Source organism: Alosa sapidissima, chromosome 11, assembly GCF_018492685.1.
Source record: "Alosa sapidissima isolate fAloSap1 chromosome 11, fAloSap1.pri, whole genome shotgun sequence".
NCBI lineage: Eukaryota > Metazoa > Chordata > Actinopteri > Clupeiformes > Clupeidae > Alosa > Alosa sapidissima.
Window position 1 is genome coordinate 10,003,977 of NC_055967.1, and position 24,848 is coordinate 10,028,824.

The following is a 24,848-nucleotide window of genomic DNA, read 5'->3' on the forward strand; positions in this document are numbered from 1 at the left end:
CCACTACAGAATAATCAGTGGACTATTGTGTTAAATGACAGAAAAGGCATCCAACAGCGGTGCAAAACATCACGGTTCGAGGATATAGTTCTACATCGAATATCCTACATGTACCGCCATGTACCTACAGGCACCATCACTTTTTGCTGGGAACATTTCAACATACCAATGACAAGGTACAGTTTACCCTTCCGCGTACAGTAAGATGCTTCGTTTTACGTTAGCGACGTATAGCCGAATGCAAGAGCAGTGTAGGCTACTAGAAATCCAAGAGTAGCTACTACAAGTGAGCCTCAGTCACAACCAGTCTATGGATAGACTTTCAGCACATCCGGGTTTTAATACAGCCATTCACTATGTGTAGTGAACACTCTAGCCAAAATAATTTCAATCATACCAAAACGAAATACCTTGATAGTGTGGGTAAATTGTAACAAATGCTGACATGTTCTCAGAATTCGAATTCTCCACTAAAATACAAATAAGTCGACGGGGATACGAAAGGAATGCCGAACTATCAAACAATCCACTGATAACGTGAACAAACTGCTGCGGGCAATTCAGTTCCTTTCGTCGTGATTCCAGACAGACGATTAGCAAAGCCAACTGCATGCATAATACAAGAGTCGGCAAGACGACAGGCATATGACTGCTGAAAGTGGACGGACCATCATCTCTGTCACGCAGTGGTCCCCCCTAGTAATAGGCTACTATGACTTTTTGGCCCACATGTATGATAAACCGAGTCAACAATTTGTCATATTTCGGGAGGTTTTAGAGCTCTGGTCTAGCCTATTCCGTTACAACATCAATCGTTAGCCTACCCCATCACAGGCATCCCCGAGCACAGGCTTCATCGGAGTGTCCCCCTCTACGGGTCTATCTAACCAAAGGTTTCATATGGGCTACCAAATCATGGAATCAAACACAATAATCCAACATAAAAGCGCTCGAATGTCGCGAAAAATACCCTTTCAAACATTACCTCACGTCGTACTGCCATCTCTGATTATTGCCCCATTTTTGACTTCCCTCTCCTCCGATAACGTTTCCTTGGTATCTCCACGGAGGACGGAGGTTACGCGAGAGAGAGAGAGAGAGAGAGAGAGAGCGAGCGAGAGAGAGAGATCAACAGCAGCAGAGGCAACGCGTTCAGCCCCTCTACAAACTGCGCATGTTCAGTATATGACAGCTGATCTCCGTAGGCTACCTCACCCCTAGAAAATTGAAATTAAAGCGACGATACGGTGTATTTCTCCCTTAAACGATAGAAAACATTACATTGTTTAATGTCACTGCTGGATAGGTCTATTTTACCATTACTTTTTGCCTTGCACAATTTATATTTATTTGCCAAGGTAGGTGGCTGTGTGGTCATTGAGCTTCCTGTATTTTTGTGGTTTTATAATCCACATCTTGATAGATCAATCATTGGTTGAATGCCTTGAATAATACCGCAAAACTGTGCAGTTATGTTCATATTAGTCTCTAAAATCAGTGATGTTTACATGCTAGGTTCATGTGTTGCTAATTCTCAAGGTCAACATCAGCAGCTAGTAGAGCTTGAGCATTCTTAAACTGCTCACCACCTTCAGGGCGCCAGTACACACTAATGACAAATCAGTTCTCTCTCACTCTCGGTCTCTCCTACTCTCATCTCCATCTTTCAGCCTGTTGGTCTGAGATCCATGATGCCCAGGCTCACAAACAGAAGAAACCACAGGTTATTCCTGAAGGGAAAATAGCTTTTCTCTCCTTTGCAGGTATTGGAAAGCCTTTGTCTTCCTCCAGCACCACAGTCCTGAGAGAAATATAATGAGCCCTGGTATTCTTAATGGTGGATCTATAAAAGCCATCAGCCCTGACTCAGGCAATTACCTGGAGCTCTTTCCTTGCATTAGGCTACTGTATTACAGTTCTGTCTACTGTGAATGGATTGCACTGTGTGTTACAGTATCTGAGAAGCTGTAGCATGTGAGAGAATCACCCATGAGAATCAGTGAATGTGATGTGGTGCTGTGTTTGGGTGAGAATATAAGTCTGGAATGATCTGTTATGATAGGATCTGATGCCCATGAAGCAAAGACCCTTTGATGGGTATTCTTTCATCAGCCAGAGATATGTTATCAGGAGCTATTTTTCAGTTCCAGTTACTTGTTTTGGGTTTGGTAAATATAATGATGTGGCGCACAGTGCTTCCAATATAAAAGTCCATTTCCATCCTCCAGCACATTGAAGTACGTGAAATGGTGACAGAGGAAGGTGAACAGACTTCTAAGGGTGGGCGGACGGCACAGAAAGAAGACTTTAATTTCTCCCCGAATCATTTAGAAGCCTGTCACTTCTATCAATAGTTCCCTCCTCAGGATAGCATAATTCATTTGAGATATCAAAGAATAAATCCAAAGCTAATCCACCATCTGTGCCACCACCAACATGAGTATCAAATCTCCTAATATGGCCTGAAAAGGAAGGCTCAGAATACCAGCAAGCGTGAGGAGGACGTACGGAAGTCGCGACGCCTGCAATCTGCCATCGGGCCCGACGGACGACAGCAGACGCCTTCTCTGAGCTCAGTCACCAGCCATCTGGCCTGGACCTGGTCCTGTGTCAACACACCTCTCTGAAGCAAAGGAATCCACTCATTCACTCTGACGCATCTCTGTCGACGGGACGGAATCCATCCCGTGCGACACGCTAATTTTGCAGAAGAAACACCAGAACAGAACCTCTTGCTGTACAGTATGGCTCTGTCCAATTGTTTGGGTAGAAGCTGCATTTTGGATACTTTATGAATGACTTTCAACCGTTGGTTGAATATCAGCCATCTCTCCCGTATAAATATGTATGTAAATATAAAAAAGTCTGGGTGTGAAGAAAAGCATACGGCAGCTAAGTGTGACCAGCTGCCTGCAGCCTTGCAGTGTTGGCAGAGCTCAACTCCAATCAGGGATCTGTTTGATCAGACTGCCAGACAGAACAGAGCAGAAGGGCAGGGCTCCAGATGAAACGTGAAAGGAGAGGAAACCATCCTAGTGCATTGTGGGTGTTTTTGTCTGAGTATTGTTTTTTTATGTCACTTCTTCATTGCTCAGTTTTTGTGTTCCTTCACCCCCACCCTCCACATCTCTGATACATTTCTGTACATCTCTGCATTCTTTTTCTTTCTCTACCCTTCTCTCTCTCTCTCTCTCTCTTTCTCTCTCTGTCTGATCTCAGTGGAGAGGTCCCACTGGACAATCGTGTGGAATGGCAGCGCTCTAACCTGTGAGCCCAGTGGCCTCACATGGCCGGTGCTGAGCTGAGTTGACAACAAGCCCGGCCAGATAGAGTTTTTCCTCAACTGATGCAGATCCGATCAAGCCACAGACTTTAACTTATTCTCAGCAGTGACAGTGACTCTGCATTGCACCAGACTATTGAAGAAACAATCTGGCAGTGCCAAAAGACTTGGCTAAAAAAAACAATCCAATATTATCTGGAACCATATACTGTACAAACCAATGCAGTTAATTAGCCAAAAGGGATGTAGCAGTGACAAACCTGGCCAACCCTTAACCCTTTGCTTACTATGTTGTTATTGTTTGTCCTTTGAATAAACAATAACCCTTTTAAGAGAAGTGTTGAGTATTTTTATTTTTTTTCCTAATCAGTGTGTCTCAAGAGAGGGTGTGAAGAAACACAGGTTATTTTGAGTCTCAATGGAATAGTGAGAATTTGAGTGACAGGCAATACACAGCATTTTTTTTTAACCATGTGTCTTTTCAAAGTAGGAACAATCAGTCCTGCATATCAAAACCCTTGACTAGATAAAGAGTTTAGCAGAACCACACAATAAAACAGTACCATCACAATATGGCTTCAGCATTAAATGCCTCCTTTGAGACCCTCAGCACAGTTCAGTCTAAAATAAACTATCCCTGTAAACAGAAATTGCAGAAGATGCGGACAGGTAGACAGACAGACTGATGGAAAGAGAGACAGATAGAGGGATAGACAAAGTGATAGGTTTCCAACATATTAATCCAACCCTCTCTTTAGGCATCCAGTCCATCTTCAGTTGGAGGAGCAGACAGTGGAGGTGTGACCAGTGCGTGTGCATGTGGGAGCTGGAGTCGTGCTGGATTCACACAACCCACATCTCCCTCCGCACTGGGTGGGATGTGATGAGACACGAGACCATGTGACTGATTGTGAATATGAGTAAAAGTGCCTACAGTATGTGTGTGTTTGTGTGTGTGTGTGTCTATGTGTGTGTACATGAGTCGTGACAAAGCAATCCCTCACATGTAGGATACTGAGGAAAGCATCAAAGCAGCAGGGCTCGACATTAATGGTTGCCAATGGTTGCACTTGGCTACCAAATTGTTACAAGTGGCAACCAGATTTGGTTGGCTTTGGGAACCAAAACCTCATGCCTAGTTGGCAAGATGGCAAAGCTGGCAACCACTTTCAAAAGTTAACGTTGAGCCCTGCAAAACAGTATACTTATTCCATTTATGTAAATGTAGTAACACTAAGTGACTGCTTATCAATCCATTCATGTGTGTGTCTGTGTGTGTGCAAACATGCATGTGGGTGTTGTCTGTTCATGTTTGAGCTCATGTTCATCGGGGGCAGAAAAGGGCAAACGGTCCCCATGCTTGCACAGCTTGTTATTATTCCCTGCTCTCAATCTGGCGAGTGAGCAGAGAGTGGCTTCTCATCCACTCGGCTGTGCTGCCTTGCTAGCCGCTAGTGAACAGCATTAAAACGCCGCCCCCACTGACGCTTCACATCGTATCCCGGCATCTGCCTCCGCAGCTCCGAGTTAAAACGGCTTAACGTCAGACACCAGCCTTGCACGTGTCTGTCTTCTCTTTTTATTAACCGGGGTGATGGTTCAGTGCGTTGTGAGGGTTGGTTTTATATCCTATTATCATATTAGTCAAATCAGTGTCTTTGTTGAGCTCTACAAGCAAGGCCTGTGTAGACCTTTTGCTGTGTTGAAAACATAATCTTTTTATGACAGTTCATAATATGCAGTTGCTTGCATTTGGCAATGTCAAAACAAAACAGTAAAAGAGCCAAACACTGCAGAGCATATCAGAATGTGTATTTACACATCAAAAGGACATCTAGGGAGGTATTTCTGGCAAGAGGACAAAACGGGTGTAGAAAGGACTAGAGCAGGGGGGATTACTCCGAGTGGCTAGCCCAAACTGGCAAGAGGATGAGATGGTGATGCCTTTGGATGCTGTGCTGTGTGCTGGATTGGTATTCCTGTGCTCCTGCAGGTTGTGTAATGAAGGCTCAGACAGGTGTGTGCGGGGGCATGTCTGCCTGACAAAAAGGGCCGTGGCACTGCCCGGACGTTGGCTGGCTGCTCTGCCTAGCGCGGGCAAACAGAGCGACATTTGTCATCAGCAAAGCGGAAACAATCTCACAGAGAGACAGAGAGAGAGAGAGAGAGAGAGAGAGAGAGAGAGCGGTGCATTCACATTTCTCCCACACACACTCTGTCTGCCTCTCCTCTCTCTCTCACTGTTCTCTCTCCCTCCATCTGTCTTACTATCACTTTTCTCTCTTTACACTCACACATACTCACACAGATACATCCAATCGCCCCTGCTCATTCTCTCACTCACTGACAGACACACAAAGCTTGCAAACACACAGACACAGAGAGAGAGAGAGAGATGCAGTCCAGTCCACATCTATTGTACATTCTCCTCGATAAAATATTTCACACATAAGCGCTGCTCCCTCCAAAGCTGCATGAAATGCAGAATGAAACTAAAGATGCCCAGGTAATTAATATCACGGTGATGGGAGTGACGTTGCTCAGGGGGTACAGCCAGAGTTCTTGCTCTGGCACGCTGACTACAGAGAGCCAAGCGAGTGGGGCCTGTCACAGTGTTCTAAATGAGTATAGGCCAGGGTCAACTGGTAATGAATACAGTAACCTGATCACTCACTGTTTGCCAGTGTCATTAAATTTAAATATCTGGCCCCAGGAGGAAGAAGATGGACCTGGGCTACACTTGCCCAGTGATGGATAAGCTCACAGAAGACCGTATTGGTGTAAGTCTGACAGTTGCTTAAGATAATGTTTAATGGCGTGGAATTCATCAATGCATGACCATTCGATCTTCTGGTCATTTCTCATGATATATTTTTTTTTCAGTTTGTGTGGCATGTGAATAGTATGTAAGCTATAGTAAACTATAAGTGTACTCTATGAGAGAAAATTATGTACCATTAATTCATTTCAAAGCACTGATGTGAGTAACATACCTTCAGTCTGTCATGTGCTTTCCAGTTGTCAGTTGGGATAATGTAAGTCCACATCCAGTGGAATAGATTTTTTTAGTTTGTAGTCTTTCCACGTCTTCTTTTTTTACTGTATGTCCTAGGAAATATAGTTAAATCCACATTGCATCACCCACGTCCTCCTCTAGCTCCATGCTCACACATTCTGCCAACGCTAATGCACATTTTCCTGACCAGTGACCACTGCTAACCGCCTGCATCTAAAAATACTCTTAAAGGGACAGTCTCTCTCTCTCTACCCCTCTCTCTCTTTCCCACTCTCTCTCTCTCTCTCTTCTCTTCCCCCTGGAGAATGGTCCGCTTGATGAGCACGATGAGAGTCCACCCCCTAATCTCCTCAGGCCCCTGGCTCTGTCCAATCGGGGCCTGTCAGGAAATCAGTGCCGATCGCCTCTCGTCAGTGGCACTAGCACTCACTCCCTGGCATCGCGGGTGTCTCTCTCTCTCCACAGGAGGGGGGAGAAATGCTAGTGGATTAGGGGGCTTAAAAAGGAGGGCTGTGTGGCTCCCGATGGTCCTGATGATGCTGGGGCTGGTGATGGATGATGGTGAGGGGAAGCCCTGGCATCTGCATCTGCTTTTCACAGTGCAAAACCCTAAAGTGGCACGCATGCCTAATCCCTCCATCAGTGACGCAAATGAAACCACTTCACAGGTTACAAACATTGGCATCCTCACTTAAATTTGTATTTTTTTTTTTTGGCTAGCCCTGTTTTTGAGCAGTAGGCTAAGTTACTGTGAACTGTGGTTTAAGCTGGTTTAAGTTTAAACACATTTTTATTTTTGTGCTCACTGATGATAGGTGGCACTCGATATTATTATATCAACCATACATTGGCTAGTTTATCATCTTTGCTATTATTTTTGCCTAAATAGATTAATTATCATTTTCTAGGCATGAATTTACATATTTCTGGTGTTGCCTTCTACCTTGATAGAATGTTTATGTTTATGATTTTGCTATTCATAACGAGAGATGAAATTCTTTCAATTTATTCCAACAATGACACACAAGATTACTCTTACCAGCAGGTTGCGTCCAAACTTAACTGCAGGAGGTCTATAGCGTGGTTTTGGTGGTATAGCATTCCAACCACATCACAGTGCCAAACAACCCCAGGTGACCGTGGAGGAGATCTCTCTGGTCATCAGTCACTTTAATCAGTCGTCTGAAGGCTGTGGTGCAACAGAAGTCAGATTCGCATTAGTCCTCCAGTAACTGAGCCCGCTGCACAGCTCAACACTGGGCCAGTGTGTTGAGCTATTAGCCAGCTTTGGGCCAACAACATACGTCGTGGGGTTTGTGTGCAACCTGAGCTGGGTTGAATTGCCTGTGACACCAATGCCATTAGAACTGTTAAAAAAAAGAAAATTAAGGTGCTTTCTTATATGTTTTATGATGTGTTTTCCATGATTTTTTCCTGTCTTCGTTTTTCATTAAAACAGGTGTACATTTTACTAGAATTACACAAGCTGATTTTAAAAGAGCAATCAGCGAAGATACATCAAAAGCAAGAGAAGCTTCCCTACTTTCCCACACAGGAGAGAAGGAAAGCTGCCCTATATGTCACGTATATGTGTGTGGTTTAGTCTTAACAGCTGTGGACTGTGTGCCAAACTGGACCCTGCTATGACTGTGTCAGTGTCTCCCTTGATTAACAGGTGAACTCCTGCTCCCCATGACAACTACCTGCTGCTGTATCATTTATGATCTCTTACCCTCTAGGCTCCTTCCCTCAAGAGGCTACGGCCACAAAAAAACTGATCCCTGATCTGTGAGTGGATGCTGTAGAGCCCATTTGTTCAAAGGTCATGGGGAAAAGAATCAGTATTATTATAGCAAGGGTGACTAACAGTGGATGCACTGCTGTACAACAGTGTGCACAAGGGGAATGGGCTGCCCTTGGAGGCGTAATGCAATAGTGAGGTCTAGACAAGGAGCTTTATATAATTGAAGAGGTGTAAAACAAGATGAGAGGACAACCCCAGCGGTACAATGGTTTACTATGCTATCAGAGATGTTTCTTTTTATTTTCACCTGAGGGCCAATTCAGTTAAATTTAGTGAATTTAGTTAGTCTTGGTATGGTAACTCCCCTAGCATCCACATCACAAAAATGGCCAATATTATATTTGCTGTGAAGGGTACTCTCCTTTAAATCCACTCGATGCTCAAGTTTATTTGTATTTGTGAAGTGTATTTAAGTGTCTTCAGAAGTAAAGATGTTCGAAAATAAATAATTGGTAAAACTTTACAATTACCCCATAGCACAGCCTTTATTTATAAGCGAACATATGACATTAAACAGGTGCATGTCAATAAATGGGATTGGGATATTCCTGAATTTCATTTTTGGTTGCCAAAACAAATTGCTTCAACTGGACTCGCGATGTCAGAGTGGCTATCACAAGGTCAGAATCATTTTCGCTTCATGGATGTATTATCCACCTTCATATCGTAAATTCTAGGTACAAATCATGTCAATGTTGGAAGATATATGGGTAACACTTTACTTAACAATATTGACATAAGAGTGACATGACACTGTCATGGAACACATGACACTGTCATCATGACACATGAACCTTAAACCTAACCCTAATCCTAACTTGTTATGACAAAAACCGAATGATACTTAATAATACTGATAAATGATACTTAATAGCGTTATGTCATAAAAGTTTATGACTTGTTTATGACACGTTCATGACAGTGTCATGTCACTCTTATGTCGATACTGTCAAGTAAAGTATAACCGATATATGATTAAAAAAGCTATAGTTTTTAAATGTTTTGGGTAACAAGTTTCCGTTGGATCAAAAACATTAGAATTGATGCAGCATCGAACTAGCATGCTAACTAGCAAATTAGTTGTTTTTTTGACGCCAGAGGCTATGGTGTCATTCCTGAAAGATTGCTGAAGAGATTATTTTGCCTCATATCTTCTGTTCCCCGACATCTGTTAAGTGACACAGTCATGGGTTTGTCTTCTCCTTTAAACTAAGTATGAGCTCAAAACATTTAGCTGTTTTACAGTGAAATTTACAATGAAATTTGAGGTTTGGATACTGATTTAGGTTATCCACCAACCTTAAGGTTGAGGGGTAAGAGTCTGATCTGAGTGATTTATTGGACAGCTGAGATACATCAAATTAGAAATATGCACTATTGTATTTGGGTCATATGGTTTCAAATCGTATGTGGAACACTGTGTAATAGCATTATTGACGTACTATCATTATTTACCTCCATCAGTAAGCACTACTGATAAGAGATATGAACTGGAGGTGTATTAAAAGCATTCCTCAGAGAAGAGAAAAAAGTGTCAGGAGTATTCATATTTTCTTGTCACGGAATAAGAGTTTCCATAGTTTGTGGTTGTGCAGAGCAGCCCCGAGAAAGGCTCTGAGCAGACACTGACTCATAGCTCGAACCACTTTCAGGGATTTTGGAGAAAATCTATTCATAGGATTCTAATTCTGGTGGATTTATGTGTCATTGAATTTATGTGTCATTCACAGATACAGCCCCACAGTGCCTACACACAATGCCCACATATACAATAACCCACAAAAAATATGACTTGGCACTTTTTATGCAAATCTGAGCAAATGTGGAACACACAAATGTACAGTATGTGTACAAAGCAGCATACACAATGAACAGGCACCAAGTAAAAAACCTAGTAGCCTAATATCTCTCTCCCTCCCTCTCTCTCGTCCTACCCTCCCTCTTTTGACCTTGAGATGGAATGCTCCAGTTATGGCATGGGAAGGAGAGCATGAAAAGAACCGCCACGTCCCTCTCAGTGTGGTGTGCATTTCACATGCAGCGCGTGGCACACTCTGCCTCCCGATCACCTTCACTGGTGGCAACAGGGTGGCGTGGCACGGTGCGGTGTGGTGCATTGTGGTGCTGAGTGGTCACACCGGGGTGTAAAGCCAGAGAGGGACAGCATGACTGCGCCCCTCCTGCTCCTGCTTCTGCTCTTGTGGGGCTATGGGGGATCAGGTCTCTGCTCATTTATTCATGATCCGCACACGGCCACACAGCTGTTCCTCAAACAGCCTCGCTCCCACCGGTCGGCTATATCAGGGCAGAGAGCAGTGTTCACACCTCATCGTTGCCATCTCATCCCGCCGGGGTCTTACATGCTCCTCTTTTGCCTGTTCCACAGGAGGAAGGCTGCAGACATGTACATTTAGGCCTCCTTATATATATGTGATATTCATATGTACCTCTCTGTTTCGTTCCCCTCACTGTTCTGTTGGGTGTGTTTTAAAAGCATGGCACGGAGGGAGAAGCAGTGAGGCCAAGTGGAAAGATCACATTTGCCCTCGGCCTCGGCCTTGCTTGTTCCCCCAACACCCCCACCCCACCCACCTGCAAGCCAACACCAGGGGAATATATATTTCCATCCAAAACATTCAAAGGCATTGAATTACATCATGCACGCAAACTCTTGAGCCCTCAACGAGACATTTGTGACGCACGTAACTAGACACTCAAGTTATCCCCAAATGAACTGTTGTGAAGTCAGAAAAAGCCGACTTGTTGAATCAGGTATGTGTGCATCCACACCTCTTAATTAAACCCTGTTCTATATAGGACAGGTCGGTCAACGTGTCTGTTCCGATATTGAGACAGGATAGATTCCTTGCATACCGTACCTCCAAGAGATGCAATGAAATACAGCTCGCCAGAGGAAAGCTAAACAGCTTCCTTCACTCACGTTTCCACCCCGAGATCAATCCAATTGATTTTCAGCATAAATATTTGCCCTCGCAGCCAGGGCCCCTTGCTGATTGGCGTTGAACACTGTGTATTGGTGAACACTGTGCTTGGTATTGCTCTTCCTCGCTTTGATTTTATTATGTGTGAGATGGGACCAGCTGTTGCGTCTTTACGATGCAGAGGTCGGCGAGGTTACGCAATAAGTGCAGGCGATCAGTGCAGATTACACAACGGAACTGAAATGAGAGGGAAGCCACAGACTCGATGATTACAGCGGGATTAAGTGACGTCTGCTGCCTCACAGTTGCCACTGCCCTCGCCCCCTCACACTGCGGAATGAGTCTTTTGCTTGACCGTAGACCAGAGGGCACGGAGGAACATACACCCTGAGTAGAGTGTGCACAAGCAACTAAGAAGGCGATATTTGTTTTAGACTGTATCATGTCAGGAGAGCATTATGCATTTCATGATCGTTTTTTGGCATCATTTATAATCTTATGTTAGACATCAAGAGGACTAAAACAGTATGCTTAACAGCCCTTCATATCAACTGCCTCATTCCATCTGCATTTATTCTGATGACAGTGTGTTTATTCTGTGTCCTCCTTTTCACTCTCTCTCTCTCTCTGACTTTCTCTGTCTCACTTTCATTTATTCTCTTTATCGTCTTCCCTTCAGTGGGGATGTGTCGCGCCTGTGTGTGTGTGTGTGTGTGTGTGTGTGTGTGTGTGTGTGTCTCAGTATCCGAGTTCTCTTTTCTTTCTCTACGTCGTGAGGATGATGCGTCACCGAGGTGTCACACACTCTGATGGATTGTGGGTATTATTGCCCCCACCTTCATGCCCTCCCACTCACATCCTCCCACCACCCCTCCCCTGCCGTGACTCAGGGTGCATTATGTGCATCTGTGTGTGTACATGTATGTGTGTGTTTGTGTGGGGTGGGTATGGGGGTGGATGGTAGGCACAGGCAAGCACAGCCACGTGACATGTTTACAGTTGGCAGCCACACAAAGACGTACGGCTCGGGGCTTCCCGCGTGATGTGCCGCACTCGCACTATAGTGCAGCACTTAAGACTCTGACCTCTGTCACGCCGGGCACCGTGGCCATGAGAAACGGTCCAGTCCCCACACACTGGACTGAAGGCAGAGGGCTCGTAAACTCTGACTGGGTGCATTTTCAGCACAGATGACAAGGAAAATCCCTGTGTTCCATTTCTCTCTCTACTCATGTGATCCCCACATGAATTAGAATATGCTACATTTCACTGCTCTTTTCCACTCATTACCAGCACACCCTTGCAGGGGCTGCTATGTAAATATCACATGGTCTGTGTGTGCACTTAAAAAATATAACATTTTTCAAAGACTATTGATGAGAAATGATGAAAATAAATTCAGACTAAGCTCTAAATAATCTTTTGCTCTTGGGTTAAACATGTTTTTACCCTCAGGGGCTGTTTGTTTTCAGTCTTTATGGAGCGTTTGATCGCTGTCTCATGCACAGTGGTTGTCCCTGGCTGCTGGGACATTCATTTGTTTGCCTGTGCCTCTCCTTGTGCTGCCCTGATAGCGGAGAGACAAGTGTCTATTTGCCTGCTGATAATCTCTGATAATGGACATTTGCTCCTCAGGCAGTGATCCTATCCAGGCAGGCGTATGCTTCTCACTGTGTTTTCACAATGGATTTTCCATCACTGCCTTACGTTGCAAATGGACATAATAAAATAATACGTGGAGGTCTTTTTTTTATTATTATTTCAGGCCACCATAAATATTGACTCTACACACAATATAAGCATACAAAAAACATAAGCTTGATAGTGATAGTGACAACACATAGGCATGGGGATTAAAAAGGAGATGGAAGATAGGCCTCTCTCATCTGTTTCCACACCTTTGATGACAGTTTCATGTGATTAAAAAATGAAAGTCTTTTTGTCAGATCAAACGCTGTTTGCCCGAAGGGAAATGCTTATATTTGTCAGCACGTCTGTCAAAGGTGAGATAAGAAGAATGCAATGGAAATTATCTCCATTGGTGATGCAGAGCTGTTATCCTTAAACACGGCACATGCTTGTTAATGAACACTCACCACCAAACACAGGGAGGGAGAGCGGTCCGGACAAATAACAGCTTAGCCATATAACTGTGCTTTGCAAATGGGTTTAGATGGGTGAGGTGCATGGACCAGTGGAGAAGCTGGATTGGAATTTCAGATAAGCAAGGTGGAGGCTGACTTTACTCATAAAATGGAGGCATTGCCAGGGTTTGCTTGATGGCTAATGGTTGACTGTTCTTAGCTGCTGGTGTATGTATACATGTATTGAGTTCATGTGTCTCTATAGCATTTATAGAAATCAAATCATGGTACACTGCATTTACAAATGTGTGTGTGCGTGTGTGTGTGTGTGTGTGTGTGTGTGTGTGTGTGTGTGTGTGTGCGTGCGTGTGTGCATGTGTGCGTGTTTGTAATCATACTTGCATTCATACTTGCAAGGGAGGAGGGTACCATTTTCTTAATGCCTGCTCTGTCCTGCTGTCACATTCAAGTTCTTCTTCACCATTTGCCTGTTCTGCATGCAAATAAAGCCACACAGAATCATAATCATGTCTCAACAGCAATCCATGCCACCATGACCAAGGGCTATTTTTTTCTAATGATGGACCTCAGAGTCATTCGGTGGGCTGGAAATCTCTATTATGTTATTTCAGAGGTCAAAAGTGGATATTGTGGTGTTGAATGTAAATTAGGACCGTGCCCATGGAAATTTTAGCTAAGTCGCTTTGTGGTCAATGTATTTCCTGTTTGAGAATCCATGATCATTCTGCTTTGTTCAAATTGCCTTGTCCTTCATAAATTATATTTGCACGTGATTCCCATTCTCCCTACTCGTTGAAAATAGAAAATGTCACAAATTGAGTCATCTTTGAGTCACCACAAATAGGCACCAGCTAAAATGTTTTTGGTTGTCTTCAAAAGGTTCCACGCAATTAGACTAGCCGTGCTCTTTTGGCTTCAGTTCAGTTGACTTCAGTTCAGTTGCCCTCCATCATAACTTACCAGTCACTAAGAATGGAGCAGTGTTGGCAAAGATTATACATAGGCAGAGCAAGATACATTGTCGTAGTTCATGTCTATGGGCGCGGAATTGGGATTGTTTCCTGTCTGCAAAAAGAGGCGTGTCATTGGAGTATTGATGACGTTCCACCTGTCAGACACGTAGCCACTGGCCAACAGCAGCAGAATAAATAACAGGTGCACACCTGATATAAGGTGGATTTTCTCCAAACTGGAAGGCTCAAAAATGCTAAAAATACCTGAAATGGTCAGAAGGGTTCTGAGCTATAGCCATAGCCTTCAATGAAAAAGTCACTGCCTCTGGTCTGCATAAAGGGGGATTTTGACCCCCCCCATGCGATCCGAGTTCCCGGAAGTGGCTCCTGATGAAGTATCTTGCTCCGCCTATGTATAATCTTTGCTGTTGGTTTAGGCAGGCCATGGAGTCAAGCTCACATGCCATGCCAGTCAGCTGATCTTAGTTAGATGATTTCAACTATGCTGATCCCATACTATGCCTATTGGATGCATCTGTTCAAGGCACCTTATTTAAGCTGCTTTGTGCTATTCTCGATGCTGCTCTCCCAATTAGGCTTTCAATGTCTGCACATGGAATGGCAGGGGGATCCCAGAACAGAAGCAGACCTCTCTTACTCTGATACTCTCTTGACAAAAGTGGTCTTGACTGAACTATAGGTCTGCTCTTCTTATTATGTTATCTACTATTGTTCATTTTAGATTGTTCCAAAGCTTGGACTCTATCACACCAGTGTCACTTCTCAGAAATGACAAGGGCCTGAGCCTGCTGTCTTAACTTCATGCAGTATCACTTCTCAGGATTCAGAGCTTCAAGCCAAGCAGTTGCATCCCAGTCCAGTCCAATTTATCATAAATGTATTTGTGCCAAGGCTACTTAGCTGTTACACTTGCAGCCTTGTTTTTCATGTAACAGGATGTCTCTGTATAATTTCTAGTAGCCAACAGCAGGTTACCATAATCAATGGTATCCGTGAAGACATTGTCTGTGAGGTCCACAATTTATCTCACATCTCTGGAAAGCATTGCTTGCCCTTAGGGCCACTAAGGGACAGCAAGTCACTATCTTTAGAGCTTTGCCACATTTTTCACGGAAGCCCTGGCCATGATTGTCCATGTCAATCGATGTCTACCTTTCTGGGAAGGTCACCTTTTGAATTCCAATTTGGCTTTGTGTTCCACTGCCACATTTGGCCTCAGTGAGGCTGCCTTCTACTGAAGCTTTTAGTGTTTGGAAGAGAGCAAGGCTAGCTTGTTGTTTTTACCTTTCTTTGACTGCTGCAGGGTAGGAGCCCAGTAAATCTCACTGTAGTGCTTCCTCCTATATTGGTTTTGACTCTGCATCCTTGCTGTTGGGAGGTCTTGAAGCAACTTTACTTTTTTAGGTGCTCTTTCTATATGGGTCTTTGTGCTGCATTAGTAGCAGTTAGCATTTGTGCTAATCTTGGCTGTTGTCTTCAATCCAATCAAGGTTTGGTTTCTGTGAATCATTTCAAACTTTTCCGTTTCTAGTTTGTACAGTGTGATGCCTCAGATGACACTTCAAATAGCTAGGATGCAATTCATGAAAATTGGGCACTTCTGGATAAGTTTTTGATTTTTGGCAGGGTGTTAGGTATAGGTCTAAGGTTTTCAAAAATCCATGGATACAAGTTGGGGTGGCCCCCCTAGTGGCAGTTATCCATAAAATCCAAAATGGCCCCCACTGAAAAGAGAAAAGGTTATATCTCAGCTTCCTTTAGTCTTAAATTGTTGTATAATGTATTGTCTCTACTTTGTTTGATACAAGGAATCCAATTTTGATATGTTCTTATTTTAAGTCAATTTCCATGTAGTATCATAATGATATTTAGCTCATAAACTGTCAATATCTCTGAAAAAGTCCAATTGAAATACTCAGGTCCCTAGACCCATATTTTTACCTCCAAGGTATGCTTTTCTTTGTTGATTGGACAGGTCACTATCACTATAGGGTCAAAAATCAGATGTTGTGACCAAAAGGACCATTGTTGAGGCCTTAAATAAACACAACTTCAGAACTATGCTACAGTGAAAAGTTATATTAGGCTTTTCACCATGTTAAGGATCAATATTACATTTTAGTCAAACTAGATGTACCGCAGAGTGGTACAAAATATGACCGCCGCCCAGTCCAGCACATTTTTTCCACAAAAATAAATCACGCTGAAAGGCCTATATGATTCTAACTGTCTCACTAATTTGCATTATCCACACTCAATTCTCACTGGTATCTGCTAGACAACAAGTACCAAAACATGATTAGTTCATAGATTTCACATGTAAAATTAATTTTATACAACCCCACCCCCATCTTGCCTGTTCATAATTCTGAGAAATTCTTGTGTGCATGTGTGCGTGTACATGTTTATGTTTATGTTTATGTGTGTGTGTGTGTGTGTGTGTGTGTGTGTGTGTGCTATGTGCCTGTGTTTGTGCATGTGCATGTGCATGCATGCGTACATATGTCTACTGTGTGAGTATGTGTCATACGTAGGGTTGCAAAGGGGCGGAAAATTTCCGGTAAATTTCCGGAAACTTTCCGGAAACTTACCATGGGAAGTTAAGTTGGGGGATTTTGGAAATATTCAAAATTGGAAATTTTAATGAAATTAAAGGAAATTATGGGGATTAATGGGAATTTACGGGAATTAACTGGGAATTTTGAGTAATTCATACAAACTGTTTCGTATACAAACATTAACATTTTGTTTCGTAATAAGCAATATGATTTGTATGTTGGTATTTTCGCTTAGCTTAGCATACAAAGCTAGCTAGCATGCTAGCGGAAATCCCATTCTCTGCCTATGGTTTACTAGCGTGCTAAACTAGCAACACTGAACTGCCCAAGATACACCACACCACTCAACAACAAAATCCGATTGGTTTGAACATTTTTTCCCCATGCATATGAACGCACCATAGGTTTCCTTTATGTCTAGAAGCCTATGCCGATTGCTGTGTGCATGTGATTGACATATGTGCAGGGTAGAAATTTGACTGAAATTTTATTAAATCAGGTTGTTTTAACTAATATTAGACTGCAAAATAGGGTTTTGTCCACTACATTAAGTTCCCTGTTATAGACTAACTTGCCATATTAAAAATTCCCAGTTTATTCCCATTAATTCCCGTTTATTCCTGTTAATTCCCATATATTCCCATTAATTCCCATGGAAAGTTTCCAACTTTGAAAATTCCTGGAATTTTGCAACCCTAGTCATACGTATGATTACTGTGAATGTATGTGTGTGCGTGTGTATCTGTTTATGCACATGTGTGCACATGGAATGGGTTAAGATGCTTAACAGATCAAAACAAAAAACGATGGTTCCATGCTATCCATGTGGGGTTACATGCCCACCAAGTTTTGTGTACCCCGGTCTTACAGTGTCCCGGGAATCCTTGACGGAAATTTGGACATGCGAAAAAGAAAAAAAAAAAAGAATTCTGACTAAACCTATAAGACCGCTTCGCTGGGCGGCGGTCATAATAACACAAAAAAATAATTCATACTTAAACATCATGTATTATTCAAAGACTTTTGGTTTCACTCTTCATCATTACAGCCTCCCTCACACTTGTACAATTAGGCACAGCAAAGTCCAGCTCAGTGGCACTTACAGTTGCCCATACAGGCAACCACACAGCCACAGTTGAGGAGGAGTGAGAATCCCTTGCTGGCATCTTCCAGATCTGCCAAATATGGCACCCAGACTTTGGTTCTCACTCACTGGGGTCTGGAATCTCTGGAGTTTTGGAGAGGGATTGCTTCCAGACAAAAGCTGCAGTGTGCAGGGCACGCTTTCCATGCTAGAATAAGGCATGATGGGTCAGGGGGGAACTGAATCCGGGATTTGAGGCCATGAGTGAAAAGAAGCTTCCGGCTTTCATTGACTGACTCGACACCGCAGTTCTTACTATACATGAGTACAGTCCAGCGTTTTAGAACTTGCACTTGCACTGATTCCAGTGTATGGCTGGTTGGGTCTTGGTGATCAGAATGAGGGCGTCGGGTGACTTCTGGGTAAGCTGCCCACGTATTCCATGCTTTTTTTTTTTGCCAATTCCATACATTGCTGATACAACGTCACATTATGTGAACGCGTGGAAGAGGGGCAGTGCTTGACATTTTTGAGGTCCCAGCATTTCTGAGATGTGGTGGATTGGTATATCTTTATATGCCTTCCCTGATCCAAATCCAATCCACAGCTCTGAGAGGCCAAACATCTGGAAGATGCCAGCAAGGGATGTTCACTCCTCCTCAACTGTGGCTGTGTGGTTGCCTGTATGGGCAACTGTAAGTGCCACCGAACTGGACTTTGCTGTACCACATTGTGCAAGTGTGAGGGAGGCTGTACTAATAATGATGAAGAGTGAAACCAAAAATCTTTGAATAAAAGGCTCAATGTATTCACAACACAGCACATGATTGGCTCAATGTATTCACATGTCAACATTTTGCCCTGAAAGGGGTGTGATTTGCGTAGACAACTGCCATATTGCCTTTACAAACTAAGCTCATGTATTTCTATGGAGGATTTTTTGAGTGCTGTGTCTCCTCATTAGAAAGTCTCTGGTTTAAGTATGAATTGTTTTTTTTGTGTGTTATTTGACTAAAATATAATATTGATCCATGACATGGTGAAAACCCTAATATACTGTAACTTTTCACTGTGGCATAGTTCTGAATTTGTGTTTATTCAAGGCCTCAACAATGGTCCTTTTGGTCACAACATGTGATTTTTGACACTATAGTGATAGTGACCTGTCCAATCAACAAAGAAAAGCATACCTTGGAGGTAAAATATGGGTCTAGGGACCTGAGTAATATTTCAATGTGTCTTTTTTAGAGATATTGACAGTTTATGGATTCCTTGTATCAAACAAAGTAGAGAAAATACATTATACAACAATTTAAGACTAAAGGAAGCTGAGATATAACCTTTTCTATTTTCGGCGGGGACCATTTTGGATTTTATGGATAACTGCCACTAGGGGGGCCACCCCAACTTGTATCCATGGATTTTTGAAAACTTGGGCTTATACCTAACCCTGCCAAAAATCAAAAACTTATCCAGAAGTGCCCAATCTTCATGATTTTTAACATATTCCTTCCCAGCTAAAAGGGCAAATACAATTACTTCCGCAGAAAATCTGATATTGCACCTTTCTGCCAATCTCATGTAGTGCACACAGGAAATGACAAACTACAGTGATTTTGGTTTTTACCCCATAAGATCTAATGTCACTGTTATGAGGCAATGAGGCCAGCTCTTCATTGTCTATGGTATATTACTATAAGCACTAAAAGCCTCCCACAATTCAAAACATAAAAGAGTATAACTGAAACCCCACAACGGCTAATCATGAAGCCCCACCTGTCAGTCAGCGCTCTCCCTACCATGTGACCTAACCTATCCTAACAGTCACAATGCCCTCATCTTTTTTTTCCTCTCCTACCATCTAAAAATCTTAAATGTTTTGCCAAGGATAAAAATCCTTACAGGCTGAGTCATTCTCCAGTCAGCCTATCTGTATCCTGTTGACAGACGAGGAGTCCAACAATGTTATTGATGGCAGGCTATGGGATGAGACCCCATCCACATTAATCTTTTGCTTGGGATTTATTTATGTGTCTCAGAGAAGGGACAACATTTTCGAACCTGGGATACCGGACTAAAGGTGGAATTAGCTGTCAGTCTGTCAGAGGGCAGCAGGGGATCTCTCCAGCGTCCTCCTATCTGGAATTAGTTGCCAAGTCCAGAATTATGGGAAAATGAGTGCAGAGCAAATGAACTATGAGAACACAGATATATACATTCATCTTGGCACTGCTTCAGTGGCGTCAAAGGTATCCCTGGACACTCAAGGGACTAGCGGGTGCCAAACTACAGTATATATCTGATTTATTATTGCATTCAACCACATTTTGTTAATAAAGTGTAATAATGTTGTATATTGCAGGGCATTACGCTCAGTTTGTCTTCGCATCATTTCTGAAGGGCTTTATCTATAATGCAATGGAGCATGGGCATCACAAGGCCCCTTTTACTGGGGATACTGTGCCCAATTAAACAAGTTTAACTAGCTGTTTTTACTAGCTCCTGTCACCAGTAAATTCATATTATTCTAATTATTATTATTATTAGTAGTGCTATTATTATTAGATTGATAAAAGTGGGTACAAGCTGAGGCTTACATTTAAAGTTGATAAACTTGAAATGTCTTTGCTGTTATTTGCATGCAGAATATGACTATATATATATATATTTACTTTGTAATATCTATCTTATAGATAATAATAATCCTAATCCTAATAATATCTCCTTACAGTTTCAGCAGCATAATAAGCATAATAAGTGGCTAGTGAGGTAATATAGCTCAATATAGCACTAGTACATTCCATGATCATATAGCTCAATGTAGCACTAGTACATTCCATGATCATATAGCTCAATGTAGCACTAGTACATTCCATGATCATATAGCTCAATGTAGCCTAGTACATTCCATATAGTACATTCCATGATCATATAGCTCAATGTAGCCTAGTACATTCCATGATCATATAGCTCAATGTAGCCTAGTACATTCCATGATCATATAGCTCAATGTAGCACTAGTACATTCCATGATCATATAGCTCAATGTAGCACTAGCACATTCCATGATAATATAGCTCAATATAGCACAAGCACATTCCATGATCATATAGCTCAATGTAGCACTAGTACATTCCATGATCATATAGCTCAATGTAGCACTAGTACATTCCATGATCATATAGCTCAATGTAGCCTAGTACATTCCATATAGTACATTCCATGATCATATAGCTCAATGTAGCCTAGTACATTCCATGATCATATAGCTCAATGTAGCCTAGTACATTCCATGATCATATAGCTCAATGTAGCACTAGTACATTCCATGATCATATAGCTCAATGTAGCACTAGCACATTCCATGATAATATAGCTCAATATAGCACAAGCACATTCCATGATCATATAGCTCAATATAGCACTAGCATATTCCATGATCATATAGCTCAATATACGTAGCACTAGTACAAATACTTCGTTACCTTACTTAAGTAGACATTTTGGGTATCTATACTTTACTGGAGTAATTATTTTTCAGCGGACTTTTTACTTCTACTCCTTACATTTTCACACAATTATCTGTACTTTCTACTCCTTACATTTTAAAAATAGCCTTGTTACTCCTATATCATTTTGGCTTGTTTTCATTCCCAGGTTGATATCCAGGAAGAACAGCCAAAAACCTTACATCCCTGGCCGTACCTGTACTAAAATGCATTCATTTTCAATGGGTATATGCGGTTGACACTGGGCCGACAGGTAGCCTAGTGCAACCCAAATTTTTCAACATTAACATTGTAAAATACCATTATAGTCATTATGGCCTTTAGAAAAATGTTTTTTGGGGAGGTGGGGTAGCACTATAGGCCACTGTGGTGCGGCCTAAGCTTTTGTCCTTAATGGCATTTTTTCCCTTTACATTACTTTTACTTTTGTACTTTAAGTAGTTTTGAAACATACACTTTACCTCAGTAAAAAGCTTGAGCTGATACTTCAACTTCTACAGAAGTCATTTTAAACCCTAGCATCTATACTTCTACCTCAGTAATGAATGTGAATACTTTTGACACCTCTGCTAATACATTCCATGATCACATAGTTCAATATGGACCCTTTCAAGAGAGTTCCATTATCAGCATCATAGTTGGCCCCACAAGACTTCCTTTTTAACATTCCATATGTTATCTTAATGCAGAGGAAGTAGATTGGGGCCCAAATAGAATGTTCAAGCATTGTTTTTGTTTACCTTGTTGAAAGGGTCCATAGAACTAGTACATTCCATGATCATATAGCTCAATATAGCACTAGTACATTCCATGATCATATAGCTCAATATCACTAGTACATTCCATGATCATATAGCTCCATATAGCACTAGTACATTCCATGCATGCAGTAGGATGCAGCAAAAAGTGTGATTTGAGTATTTGGGGCGTTTTGGGTCTAATTATGCTTCTACAATGGGGAAGTTACCTAGGTGAGGAAACAGTATTGTTGAGATCACCTTGTTGACAGAATATTATGTCTGGTTTGATACATTAGAAAAGGATGTTAAATGAAAGCCAGAATTCTTGGAAACTAGAATGTTGTGTCAACTACTGTGTTTGATTAATGATTGAATCAGTGTCGTTTTGATTGATGTTTTTTCCTCTCAGACACACTTGGTCATCAGTGGTCTAGCAGGACAGCATTACTTTGATGCTGATGACATGTCACAACCATATAACCAATATGATCTCCTGATTAGGTCACTGAAAAACATTAAAACTTTCTGCCATGCTGTTTATATGCTAATAAATTAAGATATGTAAAACATGGAACAATACAGCCTCGCATATGAAAAACAAGTTGTATGTGACACTGACTTGATCTTGTACAGGAGAGGATTGAGCAGCAATAGTGTGAGCTAGAGTGTGATTGAGCAGCAATAGTGTGAGCAGGGGGAAAGGCTTGTTATCCAGCACTGCTGACGTCCACAGACGGTGTGGTGTAAGAGGCACTGATAAGGGCAGACAGGAAAGGCACCTGGAGGGGGAAGCTCACGAACCGCTGTCCAAGTAAGCAAATATATTTGGCAAATATGCCAAAGGCAAACTGCAAACAGGGGCCAATGAGCTCAGAGAAAGGCTGCTTTCCACTGCAGCTGCTGACCACATTGCAAATACTGAGAGCAGTATTAAGCTCAATTTGCTGAAACAGACAGACCTGATATAATTGTACATTATGCTATGCCACAGTACCATATGCTAGGTAGAGTAGGGTTTTCCATTCTGCATGTGAAAGCATACACGAATTACCATAAAACCATGAATTACTGTGAAGTGTACATCAAATCATAAAAACATATTGCCTGAGCACCTTTAATTATGTACTAACTTAAATAGATCCTTGCGGAGTCAATTCTCTGAAACGTTTCTCAAATGCCATCATTCCAGTGAAGCAAATCTTTTCCTCAGACGTGGCATAAATCATAGCCTCGCGAGCCTGGCAGCCATATTGCTAATTATGAGCCCCATCTGCAGTTCCATTACCGCAAGTGGAGGAGAGTGGCGGCCATGATGCCTGACTACCTGCCTGTTCCACACAACAGAGAATAACAACACCTGGATCAGTTCACGCCGCTGCATGAATACAAAGCGTGTGCATCCATCAAGTCAGAAAGTACAGCAGTCCAGGAATTCAAAAAAAACACACACACACACACACACACACACAAACACATACACAAACAGATATAGCCTGTGGAAAACACAGCCAGTTAAGAACGGACCCTTCTACCCACATACACACATATTGGTGGGAATCCTGTACACCAATACATACTGTAGATGACTACACACACACAAACACACCCACACACACACACACACTAAATGACCAAACACAAAAACACAATATTAATAACATTCTTGGCTTTCTGGTTGGTGTCTACCTCTCTACCTGCTGTTTATTTGAAGGCTCACACAGACTATTTGTCATAATATTTATTGACATCTTACAGGTGCCTTCACTGCATGACACTGACCTCCAAAACACATGATGCTATACGCCATGTACATTTCACACACAGGTAAACAGCAATAGTGAACTTATTTATAGTGGTTTTTACTAATCAACTGCTGTTGAGGATGAGTTCAAGTATTAGACTCACTTCAGCTGAGATGTTGATTTGCGACATACTGTAGAGCTTATATCACTTAAAGAAAAATCATTTTTGTCACCTGAATTAAAAACAAGTCTGATATCTATTGAAATCATCATGCCTGTTACTAAATAAGTAGTAGTAAATAATAACAATAATTCAAAAAAACAATTCTACTTTCATACAGTCTCTACTACACATCAGTATGGCATTTCCAGTTTTGTTTTGTTTTTTCTTGGTAAAGGTAAACTAACACCACTAACAAAGACGTACAATACACCCATTATAATAATTTAAGTAATATGACACAGACTGGAGGAATACGTATGAGGTGTGCGTTATAATTCAGCTGATCTATCTCGCTCTCTTTCCGACCCAAACCTTTTGGCAATGAACAGTTTAGTCTTGTAGACTTAAGAGCCTATCAACCAGTGGCATGCCTTTTGAATCAAGTTTGTCAGTGTACCAAGCTTCTTTCAGTGGTCTTTGAATGAAAGCTCACATCGTTATTTACAAGCCAAGTAATATCCTCGGAGTCTGTTGTAGCGGATAAGCAGAGGGACACATGCAGAGGAAAATGCACAAAGAGAGCTACGCACTAAGAAAACCCCGCACACAGCCTGTCAATTACAGGAGCATTAGCCTGCAGAGCATTTGTTTTATACTGACATAACCATGGCAACGATAATGGCATTCAAATGTCCTCATTTCCCCAATGTCCAAAATCAGTCCAGCTTTAGCAAGGGGAAATGCATGTGATTATCACATTATCCTATTATCATCCATTGTGCACAGTTTGAGTGAAAATGGACACAAATGTCAGGAGGTGTAATTCGACACTTCACCACTACAGCCTGGCTGTGCCATTTGCTTTCAACAACTGTGGTACTGATTATGTTTGAAATGTCTGTCCTATCCACAACTCTGTCTCTAGGCA

The 24,848-nt window shown here is 42.1% G+C and overlaps 2 protein-coding genes across 11 annotated transcripts in view; both read right to left on the reverse strand.

Annotated features, from left to right (window-relative positions):
- pclob (piccolo presynaptic cytomatrix protein b) overlaps positions 1-7,384 on the reverse strand; it is an 81,851-nt gene extending 74,467 nt beyond the window's left edge. For 8 of the 10 annotated variants that reach the window (XM_042110159.1, XM_042110160.1, XM_042110154.1 and 5 more), the window contains exon 1: positions 986-1,081. The gene's annotated coding sequence lies outside the window, so the exon portion shown is untranslated. Of the gene's footprint in view, positions 1-985; positions 1,082-6,276; positions 6,421-7,338 lie in introns of those variants that run through there. The other 2 variants (XM_042110152.1, XM_042110153.1) reach the window with 2 other exon arrangements.
- Positions 7,385-23,738: 16,354 nt separating this feature from the next.
- sema3e (sema domain, immunoglobulin domain (Ig), short basic domain, secreted, (semaphorin) 3E) overlaps positions 23,739-24,848 on the reverse strand; it is a 45,900-nt gene continuing 44,790 nt past the window's right edge. Inside the window, 1 exon segment of the mRNA XM_042110176.1 lies at positions 23,739-24,848. This exon segment is cut by the window's right edge and continues 662 nt beyond it. The gene's annotated coding sequence lies outside the window, so the exon portion shown is untranslated.